The sequence below is a fragment of the Rhipicephalus microplus genome, chromosome X, assembly GCF_043290135.1.
Source record: "Rhipicephalus microplus isolate Deutch F79 chromosome X, USDA_Rmic, whole genome shotgun sequence".
NCBI classification, from domain to species: Eukaryota; Metazoa; Arthropoda; class Arachnida; order Ixodida; family Ixodidae; genus Rhipicephalus; species Rhipicephalus microplus.
Window position 1 is genome coordinate 497,910,621 of NC_134710.1, and position 14,295 is coordinate 497,924,915.

The following is a 14,295-nucleotide window of genomic DNA, read 5'->3' on the forward strand; positions in this document are numbered from 1 at the left end:
CTTTCCATGACAATGGAATATATCCAGCTTCCCACATGGTATTGAAGAGGGTTAGGAGCGTTTTTAGTGTTTCTGGGTGAAGATACTTGACCATTTCGTACGTTATAAGATCGCCACCTGGCGCCGAGTTGTTGCAGTACGCAAGAGATGCCTTAAGTTCAGCTAATGAAAATGGACAGTTGTAAGCCTCCCTGGATGGCCGTTTAGATTTAAGGGGTTGCCGCTCTTCGCGTTCTTTGAATCTTAAGAACGTTTCTGTGTAGTGCGATGCACTTGAGACGTATTCAAAGTGTTCGCCTAGGCAGTTTGCCTGCTTCTCCAGGCTCTCCCCTCGGCTACTTACCAAAGGTAGGGGGTGTGACTCCCGACCCATTAACTTGTTTACCCTATTCGAAACCTTCGTTTCGTCGGTGTAAGAATTTATACCGGAGATGTACCTATTCCAACTTTCTTTCTTTGCAAGACGACGCGTTCTTCTGGCTTGGGACTTGACCTGTTTGAAATTGTTGAGGTTTTCAGCCGTTGGGCAATTTCAGAATAGTCTCCAAGCTTTATTTTGTCTATTGCGTGCTTTCCGACAATCGTCGTTCCACCATGGGATGCGACGTTTATTGGTCATTCCGTTGGTTTGCTTGATACATTTCACTGCAGCGTCAATAATAAAACCTGTTAGGTATGCTACAGCATCGTCTATATTAAAATCAGCAATCTCATCTCCGTCTAAAAATGTAATTTCTCGAAACAGTTCCCAGTTGGCTGACATGGTGTTCCAGCAAGGAAAGTCAGGCGAGCACGTATCTTCTTTTGTTAACTTTAACATAATCAGGAAGTGGTCACTCCCAAAAGAGTTCTTGAGAACGAACCACTCCATATATGGAATTATAGCACTCGAGACAATACTCAGGTCTATAGAAGAGTATGTGTTGTGTGTAGTGCTATAATACGTTGGTTCTTTTTTGTTTAGTAGACATGCACCTGACGAAAACAGAAAGTGTTCTATTAGACGTCCTCGCGCATCTAAACGGGAGTCGCCCTATAGGGGATTATGTGCATTTAGATCGCCAACGACTATATATGGCGGAGGAAGTTCATCAATGAAGCTTTGAAATTGTGTCTTTGAAAGTTGATAGCACGGGGGAATGTAAATAGAGGTAATTGTTAGTAGCTTCCCGAACAGCACTGCTCGAACAGCAACTGCCTCAAGAGAAGTTTGGAGGTTTAATTGCTTACAGGCAACACCTTTATCAACTATTATAGCGACACTGCCCGACGAAGCGGCAGCATCGTCACGGTCTTTGCGGAAGATGGCATAATGCTTTAGAAAGTTTGTTTGTGTGGACTTGAGATGTGTTTCCTGAACACACAGCACCTTCGGAGTATGTTTATTAAGAAGTTCTCTAATATCATCGAGGTTATGGAGAAGTCCTCTCACATTCCACTGTAAGATCTGTGTATCCATTTTAGATGTGTTTTGTGCTGTGTGCTCAAGAATGAAAAGTTAGCTCATGGACCCTTTCCAGGGGCCATGACACGAGAGTTTTCTTTTTTGGATCGGTCGACGGAGTCGCGCCGATCCTTAGGCGCTGGCTGCGCCCTCACGCTCGGTGTTGTGTCCATTGCCTCTTGCGAGGCGCTGCGTTTGTTTTGAGGGCCTCGCCTCAAAAAACGAGACCTTCGCGGCCCCCAGCCCGGAGGTTGGTGGGTCCTTCTTGGATAGCGGGGCAGCACTGGCTGCAACCGCCGAGGGGGCGGATGGCGTTACCGCTGGCTCACTACGTGTGTTGCAGACAGGCGCCGGGGGCCGTCGTAGCGCTGCCCCCTCACGCGCCACTTTGGCAAAGCTGGTTTCTGGTAGGCAGGACACCTGCCTTCGTGCCTCCTTAAATTAAATGTTTTGTTTTACTTTGTGACCATTTCCTTTGCTTTTTTCCAGCATGGGCATGACCGCGAGTACGCGGCATGCTCCCCATTACAGTTCGCACAGTGAAGAGAGTTTTCACATGCATCTGATGTGTGTTCTTCAGCACTGCATTTCGCACAAGTTAGGCGGCCTCGGCAGTTGTGTGAACTGTGGCCGAACCGCTGGCATTTGAAACATCAATCAATTAATCAGTTTATTATCATGTCATAAAAGGATGTTACAGGGAGTAAAATATACAGGCGAGGGTCCCAAAGTACAAGACTGCAATGGGACCCTCGGTGATGATTACAAATAATAAAAGCACAAGCAGCTGTTAGAATCGTGGAAACAAAAATATATAAAGCAGAATGAGAACAAAAAGGCATGGAATCAAAAAAACAAATAATACAGCATAAAACAACACAAAGAAGATAGATCAATTATTTAACAGGTACTCTTTTAATGAGTTTTTAAATGAAAATAAAGAAACTTTGCATTTTAGTGAAGTGGGCAAATTATTCCATATGGTGATGGTACAGAAGAGAGAAGATGATTTACCATAGTTAGTACGAACCTTAGGAAGTAAAAAGTTATTATTAGCCGCAAACCTGGTTGTGTTAGTATTAACTAACATCTTAGGATCAATGAAATTAGCAGAAAGTTGATTTCTTATTTGTTTATGCAGAAACTTAATTAGATTAAACCTGAATAGATAGCTAACAGTTAAGATTTTATTGCATTGAAGAAAGGGAGTGGCGCTACTGTCGCGAGAACAGTTAAAAATAGCGCGAATAGCTCGATTTTGTAAATGTTGTACGGATGAAACATGACGCTGGTAAGTATTCCCCCATGATGCTATGCCATAAGTGATATGAGAATGAATGAATGCGAAGTAAAGTGAAAGGAGTGCTTTATGAGAAAAATATGAGCGAGCTTTGAATAATGCGCAAATGCCAAATGCTGCCATTTTTCTAATGTGAGCAATATGGAGAGTGAAGTTAAGGTTAGCGTCGAGGTGAACGCCAAGAAAAGACGCTGTCGCTGATATTAATCACATGAGTGTGAGTGTCAACTGTGAGCTGTGGTGAGGAAGTTAACTTGCGTTGAGCTGATCTAAAAACCATAAACTTAGATTTATTTAGATTAATAATTAAGAAATTTTCCTGGCACCATTTTGACACGCTACACAGTACAGCATTTAATTTATTAGTGACGTTGTCAATACATCTACCAGCAATGGAAATGGTAGTATCATCAGCATATAAAATGCAGTGAGCCATCTGTATAATGTCAGGAAGGTCATTAATGTAAAGTAAAAAAAGTTACGGACCCAGTAATGACCCTTGAGGAACCCCCTGATTTATTGTTTTAGTAGAAGAAAATGAGCCCGATATGTAAACAGTATGCTTTCTGTTAAGGAGGTAACTGTTTAAAAATTTGAGGGATGGACCTGTAATACCGTATGATTCAAGTTTCTTGGATAATATAACATGATTAATGGTATCGAATGCCTTTGTGAAGTCTAAGAAAACTGAGCCTACTACAAATCCTGCGTCTATGGAGTGTTTGATGAATTCTGATAGGGAAAGAATAGCAAGGTTAGTAGAACTTCCAGCGCGAAAGCCAAATTGACAGGGCTTCAGTATATTAAATTTATTAAGGTATTTGTTTAGCAGAGTTATTAACAGTTTTTCGATGACTTTGCTCAGGGAAGAAAGAATACAGATGGGGCAATAGTTAGAAATAGATTGCTTGTCGCCCTTTTTAAAAATCGGAAGGACTTTAGCTATTTTTAGAGAAGTAGGGAAACTGCCATGCTTGAACGCAAGGTTTATAATTATAGAAAGTGGTTCAGAAATGTCTACTGCAAGTTTTAAGTGTCGTGCTGAGATTTTATCTATACCAGGGCCGGTTTCTTTGAGACTTTTGATTGCTGTATAAACATCATCAGGGCTCACAGGGAAAAGAAAAAAAGAATGATTAGAACGTTGTAGATCATTCTACATTCATCGGAGATGGTTTGGTATATATGGCCTCACTCGAAGCTTGATTTACCCAGCCTCAACGGAGTCGGGCAGTACACTTGAATTGAAAGTAAGTATCAGGTGCTTAGTCTGGACTTCTTTGTCATCACGCCTCATCCTAATTCGTTTCACGTTGATGACATTCTGTTTGCTAAAACCCTCCAGGAGTTCAGCCTCCGTCAACCCTAACAGGTCATCATCTGAAACAACGCCACGGGTGGTGTTCATGGTTTCGTGTGGAGTTACTATTAATTTGGTATCTTCGAATTTCACTAGATTAGGCAGTCTCTCATACTGTTTCTGGTCGCGGAGCTCCAACAGGAGGTCACCACTTGCCATTCTCGATGCTTTATATTCTGGGCCAAAGATTTCCGTCAAAGACTTTGATACTAGAAAAAGTGAAAGCGTTCGCACTGATTTGCCGGGTGTGTCAGCGTGGATAACATAGAATCGGGGAAAAAATACTTTCTGGTTACCAAAAAACTGGAAGACTCCATCGGTGCGCCCTCTTTTCTGAGGGCGATCAGGGAGTGGGGGGAACTAGCCATAAGAGAAGGTTTATTTTCGGCAGCGGTGCCAGCCACCCACCATGGAGTCCTACAAGGGGACGCTGCAGGGTCTGTAAGCACAGGCCCTGCAGACGCCAGCTGTACACCACCACTATAACCGAATATGATGTATCCAAGGTAGGATAGCCACACAGGGTTAACCCTTGCCGCCAGGAAGCACGGAAGTCAACGGAAGAGAGTAGAGGACAGGAAAGATTTAAAGTAAGAGAAAAGACGAAGATGTGAGGGGGAGACAGGAAAAGAGGAATGCCGATTCCCCCCAGGCGGGTCAATCCGGGGGTGCCGTCTACGTGAAGCCGGGACCAAAGGGGTGTGTTGCCTCTGCCGAGGGGCCTTAAAGGTCCAAGCACCCAGCGTCAGCTCAACCTCCAGGATCCCCTTTTCCCCGGACACAGCAAAGCCACGCACGGCTAGGCATGGGAGGGAGTCAAAATTCCCTCGTTAGGTCGGGTCCGTGGTGCCGCTACGCACCAAACGCCTACTTGCGCAGGCGCCCCTGCAGGGGCTTGAGGATAGTAGTTGGAATAACAAAGGTGTTGAGTACCTTGTTCGGAGAGAAAAGTGTCAAACTGACGAGACTTAAACTGGAAACCGTAGTCTGTTACTAAGCATGCTGGAAACCCTTCAAGGCAGAAGACTGAAGTCAAGAGGGTGATGACTGCATTAGGCGTGACGTCTCAAACAAAACAAACCTCAGGCCATTTGGAGTAATAGTAAATCAAAATGACTGCAAAGCGACAATCTGAGAGAACATTTGAAAGCGCACCAATAATGTCCTTGCCTAACTCCTCCCACGGTTTCTCAGGAAAAAGAACTGGTTGTAGGGGTGCAAAAACAGGTTTCGCCGATTTATCGGCAGCCTGACAGATGCAACAGTTCCGAACAGCACTTTCTTATTGTTTGTCAAGGCGTGGCTACCAATACCTGTCACGGAGCAGCTGCTTTGTACCAATTATGCCTCGATGATTCTCATGGGCTAACTGAATCAATTTCCCCCTGCAAGTTTCTGGAACTCTAACACGTTCCCCGCAGAAAATGAGCGCATTGGCATAAGACAGTTCGTCTTTCACTGCAAAGTACGGCACAAGTACTGAAGTCAAATGCTTCTTTGGAGGCCAACACTCAGCAATGTATTGAATAAGCTGCTGGAAGGTACCAACATTAGGAGTGGCTGCCTGTAACTCGTCCTTATTTAAGCATGCAGCAATCAAAGAAATTATCTCTTCTTCCGGTATCTGTGCTGGCGGAAGGTGGACTGGCAGCCGAGATAAAGTGTCGGCTACAACACAATCGGCACTTTTGCAATATTGTACAGAAAAGTTATAATATAACAGCCAGGCGCACTATCGAGAAATTCGCAAGGGGCGTCGCCCCACCACGCCAGCTGACAGCAAAGTAGTTAAAGTCTGGTGGTCAGTCCATAATGTAAAATGCCGACCGCAAAGATACACATGCCATTTTTCTACTGCAAACAAACAAGCAAGAGCTTCGCGCTCCTTTGCTGAATACCGGTGTTCCGCCGGAGAAAATGTTCTAGGTGCAAAAGCAACAGTTACCAGCTGATCTTTCTGTTGTTGAAGCACTGCTTCAATTCCGAAATTGGATGCATTGGTGGTAACCATTGCAGGAAGATTGTTATCAAAAATATTTATGACCGGGCGGTCAGCAAGTAGTTCTTTAACCTGGTTGAAACTGGCATTGGCCTCAGCGGACAAATCAAAACTCCGACCTTGCCGGAGCATGCAGCGCAGAGGCTCAACAACATCAGCATAATGCGGTAGAAACTTTGCATAATATCCAATTAACCCGAAGAAGGATAGGAGTGCTTTAACATCAGTAGGAACAGGGGCATCAAGAATGGCAGTGACCTTAGACTCAAGCAAGGATAACCCGCAAACACTTATGTTATGACCTAAGAATGCAATTTCAGTAGCAGCAAATACACACTTGTCATTAGGCTTCATGCCACAGGAATCTATTTCAGACAAGAGACCTTTTAAGAGCACATCATGCTCTTCCCAATTACGGCCCAAAACTAAAATGTCGTCAAAGTAACAGACAACAACTGGGCATCCCTTCAGTGCATCGCTCATCATTTTTTGGAAAATAGCTGGTGCAGATGCCAGCCCGAAGCACACTCTGTGAAAGCCCTTGATGCATTAAAAAAGTAATAAGGTCACAACTCTCCTCCGCTAGCTCAGCCTGGAGGTATGTGTATGCAAAATCAAGTTTAGAAAAAATTTTAGCCCCTGTTAGCTGTTGTTAAAGTTCCTCGATGTGAGGTAGAGAGAACCCGTCCACCACAATGGTCTTCTTCGGCTCATGGAGATCAATGCACAGTTGGATGGAATTGTCCTTCTTGCGAATGACGACCAAGGGAGACACCCAGTCCGAAGCATCCACCCTCTCAATGATGCCAATCGACTCTAGTCCTTGCAGCACGTCGACAACTTGTTGCCTCAGCAAGAAGGGAAGACAGCGCAGTTTGGCCCCCACTGGCTGCACACCAGGTCGACGCTTGACACGGTGAATGTAATTCCAGATGGTGCCGATGTCCAACGAAAAGAGGTGGTGATACTCCGGTGATGCACTCGCCAGAACCACTGAGGAGTCGACGAGAGAACAAGTGAGGGTCTCACCTCTGATGGTTATTTTCAGAGCTCTGATGGCATCTAATCCCAGGAGCGAGGTGCCTTTGTCCCGTGACGTAGAAGAGAATCTTGGCCCAGTAGCCATTGTACAAGACTGATGCCTTGAAATAGCCATAACTTTTCATGGCTTGCTCCGAGTAATTCTGCAGAAAGAAATGCAAAGGTAGCAACTTTATATGTGAAAAGTTCCTCTAATAATCTTGGACGTTCAGCAATGACACAGCTTCCCCAGTGTCGATGAGCATGTTGAAAGTGGATCCACTGATTCATACGGGAAGATGAAGAAGTCCAATAGTGGTGACCATTTCGTCCACTTGCAGGACAGTAACTGTATTGGTCACTGTCGGTGTGCCTTGATGACCAGTCGACTCTGTAGTAGTGGGGCAGACCCGCACGAAGTGACCACGACGTCCACACTGCGAACACAATCGGCCCCTGGCAGGGAACGGGCAAAGTTGGCCCAATGGCGCGTCGACTCGCAGCGGTGGCAGGCACCCGTGCGAGCCAGCGACGAAGCTGGAGAGGAGGTGTCGCAGGAGAAGTCCCGCTGGCGCCATTTTGCACCAAAGCTCGGGGAGGATGGCCGCCATTCGGCCTGGCATCTTGAATCGCTCGACGAGCTGAGCTACCAACTTGAATCAGACTCGACGACATTGCGTCGAATTACGCTCCAGATAACTGTAGCAATGCGCGGTCGACGCGCTCCTCCTCTCTCGCTACGTCGAGCGCATTCTGTAGAGTGAAGTTCTTCCCCATCCTGAAAAATTTTTTTGTAGGTGCAGCGACGCGATGCCAGAGACGATCTGGTCGAAAGCGAGGATATCGCCCGCCGCGCCGAATTCACAAAGCTTGGCTACTCGACGTACTTCCTGTGTAAAATCCTACCGCCGACTGGTTTGGGTCCCGAAGCAGGGCTTTCAAAAGGCGCGCAGACACGCCGCATTCGGTTGAGGGTCAAAGATTTCATTCAGCAGCTCAAGGGCTGCGTCACACATGTTCGTACACGTCGTCTTCTGAGTTGGCCGGTCGGCTCCTGAATGCCGCTCATCTTCGGCAGCATATAGGTAGGTGTTAAGTCTCTCAACGCCTAAGGCGTTCAAGAGCAGCGCATTCTTGTGCTTCAGCGTGGCGTCCCTGGCAGCAGCATCGATGTAAACCTGTAACACAGGCACTGCCTCCATGGGATAGAGGGTACAGTACACCAGGGCACTGAAGGAAGGGAGAGAGAGGGATAGCCACGTTCATGCTAGCAAAGAGAGCGTCGAGAAGGCAGGTCAGGAGAGCAGCGCACGTCGGTAAGCATGAACCACACTGGCACTTTTGCACAAAAAGTGCCAGTGTGGTTCATGTAGGAATGTGTGCAGGAAATACAGTTACCGGTGGGACACTTTGCATGAATGCTGAGTCGACAGCATGATGACGAAGGCTGGATGCCCACCTTGACACCTGATGCACGTGGATTGAAGGTCCCACTCTCGTCACCAAAATGTCGGACACGCCGCACAGACAACGCAGGGCACGGCGCTGAAGTGCCGGCTGACAAGAAGTACCCAGCAGCCGGTAGCCAAGCAGGAACTGTTTATTTTGTACAATGCCACGCATATATACACAGGGAAGCACCACCTGAGAGCGAAAACACTTAACATGAAACCGAATCTGGCAATCACGAAAACTAAACTGAAACACCACAGTCTCGCTATCATCTTTCGCCGTTGTAGCCGCCCGGACCTCTCACATCTGGGTGGCGGCTACTCCTCCACGTATAGGTCGTTGAGCTCTAGAGAGCTCGGCAGCCGTGGAAGCGTGACGCCCTGCAGAGGCTCTGACTAATTAAGCCTCCAGCGCTTACATCTCCACTTTCGCTGATGTTGATCCCAGATTGCCTTTCATTGCCTTTCTGGACATTGTTTCGGACCTCGAGGACATCCACTTTGCGCTCCAGGGCACACACGCCGGTGCAATCACTCGCGTTGGCCACAGGTTTCTTTTTTAAGTGTCCATCTTTTCAGTTGCTCTCTCCAAGGACTTCTGCAGCTGTGCCACTTCCCGTTCCAACTTGGTTTGTTTATTCGTTTGGTGCTGCCTTGCCTAAAGCTGTTCCATCAGCCACTTATTCTCCATCAGAGCTGAGTTCAGCACCTGTTTCAGCTTCGCAAGCTTTTCCTTCATAGTCTCTAGTTCATCCTCGCACCTCCTTAGGCTGTGCTTGAGAGCTGTCTCAGAATGCGACACAAGATTGAGCTGTGTCTCTAGTTTAGAGCCCTTTGCTGAGAAAGTCCTCTCGCGAACTTCGAGCTCCTTAATTCGCTCCTGGTTCTTATTGTACTTGGCCTCCTTCTTGTTCAGTTCCACAATTTGTGCCTGCGCTTGACTAGCGTCTCGGTGACAGTCCTGCTGGGCCTCGGTAATCTGCGCATGGAGGTCAGCTGCTTGCATTTGTAGCTCATCCAGCTGAGATTCCTGGAATGCACACTGCCGCTGAAGCTCCTCTTCGTGACTGCACCGCATTTTTGCCAGCTCAGTGTCTCTCTCCAGCAACTGCATTTCGAACTGGGCAGACTGCTGTTGCTGATCCCTCAGGCACTGCTGGGCATCGGTGAGCAGCTTCTCTCAAGTGCAAACCTCATCTTCCAGGTTAGAAATGTGGCGGTCTTTCACATCAATGATGGGGGTTGCACTGAATTTGTAGAAATTGTGCGTGTGCTTGAGCCCATCATGTTCATGAGTCAAGCGCCCCAACTCACACTCCAGCTGGCTGATGCAGGTAGCGTGCTGCAAGGCAACCTGCTTGAGATGACCCACTTCAGCCCCAAGGGCAGCCTTATCCCTTTCGAGGTCACAAACGCGAGCTTGTTCTCCTACCTTGTCGTAATACGTGATGGCCTCCGCATGTTCATATTTGCTGTCCGCGCTGCAGCCTGCAACATCGTCTCTCTCTGCGCAATAGTCGCCCTCCCTATGCTGCTCGTCTTCTACCTCCAGATCAATGCGCCACACATCGAGTTGTCTTTTTCCTTTTCTTTTCTTCCTTTTCCTCCTATTGTCAACGTCACCATCTGCCACAGCTCCTTCTCGGGCTGCAGCGCCGTCTCGTCACGTGGCGTCTCAACACACGGTGTTCACTGCCACGCTGACCTAGGCGACGTCCCATGCATCCTGTCGACACCAACGAACCTCTGCCTTGTCTCCATTAAGCTCACCTCCCTCCTCCGCGACGATGGGTACGACCGAAGCAGACAGCTCAGCAATTTGCTGAGCAACGCGAGCAAGTTCCTCGAGGAAAGAAAAGGAGCGACCCAACACGTACAGCTGGAAACGAGGATGGCATCAGTGCATCACGTGCGAGACCTTAATGGCCTCAGGTGCAGTGGGATCCGCTCGACGAAAGAGCTTCTGCATGGCCCGAACATAATCTAGCAGAGCCTCCTTTGAGTGTTGCGTTTCGGTGTCGAGCTCATGCCTGATACGATATTTGTAGACCACTGGTAGGAATTCTTCCCGAAATGCTGCGACAAACTGCTTCCAGGACTGCCTGTTTGGTGGTTGAAGCCACCGCCATTGTTCTGCAGCTCCATGCAGAGCAACTAAGAGGACCCCCCGTAGCACGTCATGACTCTGAAAAGCCGCTAACGATCGAGTACTTGAAAAGATCATCACTGAAGTTGAGGACTGATTCCCTTGCGTCTTGAATGAAAAAAGTGGGCACGATAAGCAGTGTCGTTAGGGTCATGGTCGCGGATTGCCAGGTACCTCGATGTCTGTGGCCCATGGGCAAGGTTCTTCCCGTTGGGTGCCAAATTGGGGGTTTTCAAGGCCGGTTTCAAAGCTGCGCTGTGACAGGAGGCTGAGTCCGCGCAAGCCGAGTACAAGAAGCTGCTCTCTGAGGAGAAGGCAAGGATAGAATACATAAAGGAGGAGGCTGCCTGCACCGAGTACGATTCCACGCTGCAGAATCTCGGGGAGAAGCTTCGGGAGAGCAAGGCCGAGTACAAGAGGCGTGTAGAAGAACTGCTTGCGAGCCAAGAACAGTACCAGGAAGAAGTAAAGTTGAAAGATGAAGAGCTGCTTCAGCTGAAGCACGAAGTGGACCAGTACGCCGGCACACTGGGCTCCTATAAGCTCGAGTACGACCAGTAGTTGGAGAACATCAAAAGGCGGCTGAAGGACAGGCAGGCCGCAGAGGTGGAGGCACTGAAGTCAGAGCGTAGAGCCAACATTGAGATGCTGAGAGAGAGTCTGCAACAAGAGCTGCAGGACGTCAAGGCGGGCTATGAATAAGAGCAGCGGAAGCTATGCAGAAGCCTCGAGACCGAGCAAAACTTGGTGGCTAACTCGCAGAAGGCACAGTTCAGGCGGCCGTGGAGATGCTACCCCTGCACGAGTCAGCGACTACGTCGTCTTGCAGCCCGTGACGTATCTCGAGGTGTCGCTTGCCAGGCATGAGGTTGTGTGCCCCACGTTGGGCGCCAAATGTAGGGGTTTTCGAGGCCGCTTGGCCTAGAACCCCGCTAAGAAGACACAGAGCCAGACTAGGAACCTTCTTTATTGACTGGAACCCACGCCACAACTGCCCGCTGCAAGCCACTGCCACGTGCCACCCAGTGCACACTCGATCGTCGTCCTCCTCTTCCTTCTTTCATTGGCAGGCTCGGGGTCGCCGCTCCCATAAGTTGAACCCAACTGAACTTCACAGTCCATGTTCACACCAAAAGATAAATTGGCTAGAATGTAGTGATGTTCATTTGCCACAGAAAGACAGGCGATGAGTCATTTGCTCAACACATGAGAGTCCACTCACCAGCATCGCTTTCAAAAAAATTGAATGCAACGACAACAAAACGTGGACACCGTGACGTACACTGTGAAACGCTTCATGTTGAGCGTGGCTACTTTGTGTTCGATGTTGTTTCAAGCAGTACACGCCATTGATGTTACTCAAACTATAGAAGAAACACCTTTGCGATTGATTTTCAGTGTTAGCTCTCATGTTTTGCTACCCATTTCAGGCATCAGTACGCTTATCTGCCACGGGTGGAAGATGACAGCGACTGATGTGTCTTCGGTTAATGGGTGCCTTCCACTAGCCTAACTTTTTAGTATCGCCTCTGTGCCATTAGTCTGCGGTGAGTTCTACATTGTCTTTAATGAAGTGGGCAGAACAAACTTATGCGCTCTAAGTAGGAATCCAGTTTTCTTGCGTGATCGCTGTGATGCAGGTGTGCTTTCTATTATCATGGGTTGAAAAACAGAACGTTCCGAGCAGCATCTAAAATTAGTTCAAACTCGGAGACTGAATCCTGGCTTGACACAGCTGTGCTTGAGTTGCGAGCACTTCAACGAAATAACGTTATCCGCATAAAGCATTGGAAGATTGATTTGATATGTGGGGTTTAACGTCCCAAAACCACCATATAATTATGAGAGACGCCGTAGTGGAGCACTTCATAAATTCCAACAAGCTGGGTTTTTTTTAGGTGCACCCAAATCTGAGCCCACTAGTGTACAGCATTTTCGCCTCCATAAAAAAAAGCATCAGAACTAGGGATGTGCAAATATCAAAACTTTCAAATATGAATCGAATACGAATACATAGCTTCAAATATGAATAGAATATCTAATAATAAAAAGTTCCAATTTTTTTTACCAGTAATCTTTAACTCAATCATATATTTATGTTGGAAACAGTAGACTTTCTGGCTATTCTAGTCTGTAATTGCACAAAAAATATATCACGATCTGTACTTAACAGGAAGCATATGACTGTAATAGTTGAGCTTGTGACTGTGATGTCTGGCATCCAAGTGGCATGTTTTCCAGGTGGTTGAAATTTCCGGAGCCCTCCACTACGGCGTCTCTCATAATTATATGGTGGTTTTGGAAAATTACACCCCAGGTATCAATCAAATCAATTCAATTCATATGTTTAACAAACTATCTTTTTTTCACATGGTAGCACTTTATTACAAAAAAAAAGAAGCTTTTATACCTGCCATCATGACTATAGTGTGTGTGAAGCCACTCGTTTGATTCCTGCCATGATAGCTGTAATCTGATGAGGTGAAATGTAATGATTACCACCCGTGCACTTAGGTCTAAGCAGTTGTTAACACAAGTCATCAAGGTTCCCCACACTATCCGCTTTGGCTTGTAAGACTCGTAATTTTACCCTTTTCATTTTAATTTTCTTTCCTGTTCTCACCGGTCGAGCCAATAAGAGAAATAGGAGTACTTGGGGCATCTTTCAACGACACAGCAATTGTTATCTTGCTTACTTATGTTCGTTTTCTCAAGGGCTGGGCACTTGCCATTATCCAATCAAGAGTGCTGTCACGCTGATAGCAGCACGATCGTGACCAAGGTGTTAAGGGCGCAGGATGATAACACGAGTGAAGCCACATTGCGTAAGTGCGCGAGATCTGATAACTGATGTGTGATAGAAAGACGCCCCAACAACACGTTTTTGTTAATGAAGCCACAACTCCCGGTGGCAAGGGCACTTTTTTGCCGCATCACGACCCCTTTCGGAACACTGGCTGCTGAAGGAAGGAAATTGATGTTGGCAAAAGACCGATATCAGAGCGACAGTGTTATGAAGGATTGATTGCAGGAGGCGCTGCCACGCGATGCGCGTATGATGGAATACCAAAGGTGCGGTCGGGAACACAGCAGAACTACGCATTAACTGCCACAAATTTCTGTCCGTCACCTTACGTACATCGCCGTTAGCAACAGAGAGCTACATCTGATGACACCATTGTAACATGAGCACGTCAGCTGGCATCCAGCAAGCACCATGTCAAATCCACTCCTGTTTTTCATGCAGCTTGCTCTGATCGGCTCTACTACCGAAGCCAGCACAACGAAAGAGGTATCCGGGCCTGTTCCACGAGCAATCCATGGAGACTGCACAGAGGAATTCGTAAGCCTGGGCGCCGACTGGGGACACCCGTGTGCAACCTCGTCGATGACAACAAGCCAAGATATAAACGCCCCATTTCTATCGGATTTCTTCAGTGGGCACGGCGACTGGTATCCAGCGAGCACCATGTCAAATCCACTCCTGTTTTTCATGCAGCTTGCTCTGATCGCCTCGACTACTGAAGCCAGCACAATAAACACGGTATCCACGCCTGTTCCACGAGCAATCCATG

General features: G+C 47.4%; 1 protein-coding gene and 1 long non-coding RNA gene across 8 annotated transcripts in view; one reads left to right on the forward strand and one right to left on the reverse strand.

The window, feature by feature from the left end:
- LOC142776741 (uncharacterized) overlaps positions 1 to 14,108 on the forward strand; it is a 50,254-nt gene extending 36,146 nt beyond the window's left edge. Inside the window, exon 4 of the long non-coding RNA XR_012887773.1 lies at positions 13,968 to 14,108. This is a non-coding gene — a long non-coding RNA (uncharacterized LOC142776741). The remainder of the gene's footprint in view (positions 1 to 13,967) is intronic.
- Swt1 (Swt1 RNA endoribonuclease) overlaps positions 1 to 14,295 on the reverse strand; it is a 323,033-nt gene that overhangs the window by 94,481 nt on the left and 214,257 nt on the right. The gene's annotated exons all lie outside the window — the stretch shown is intronic.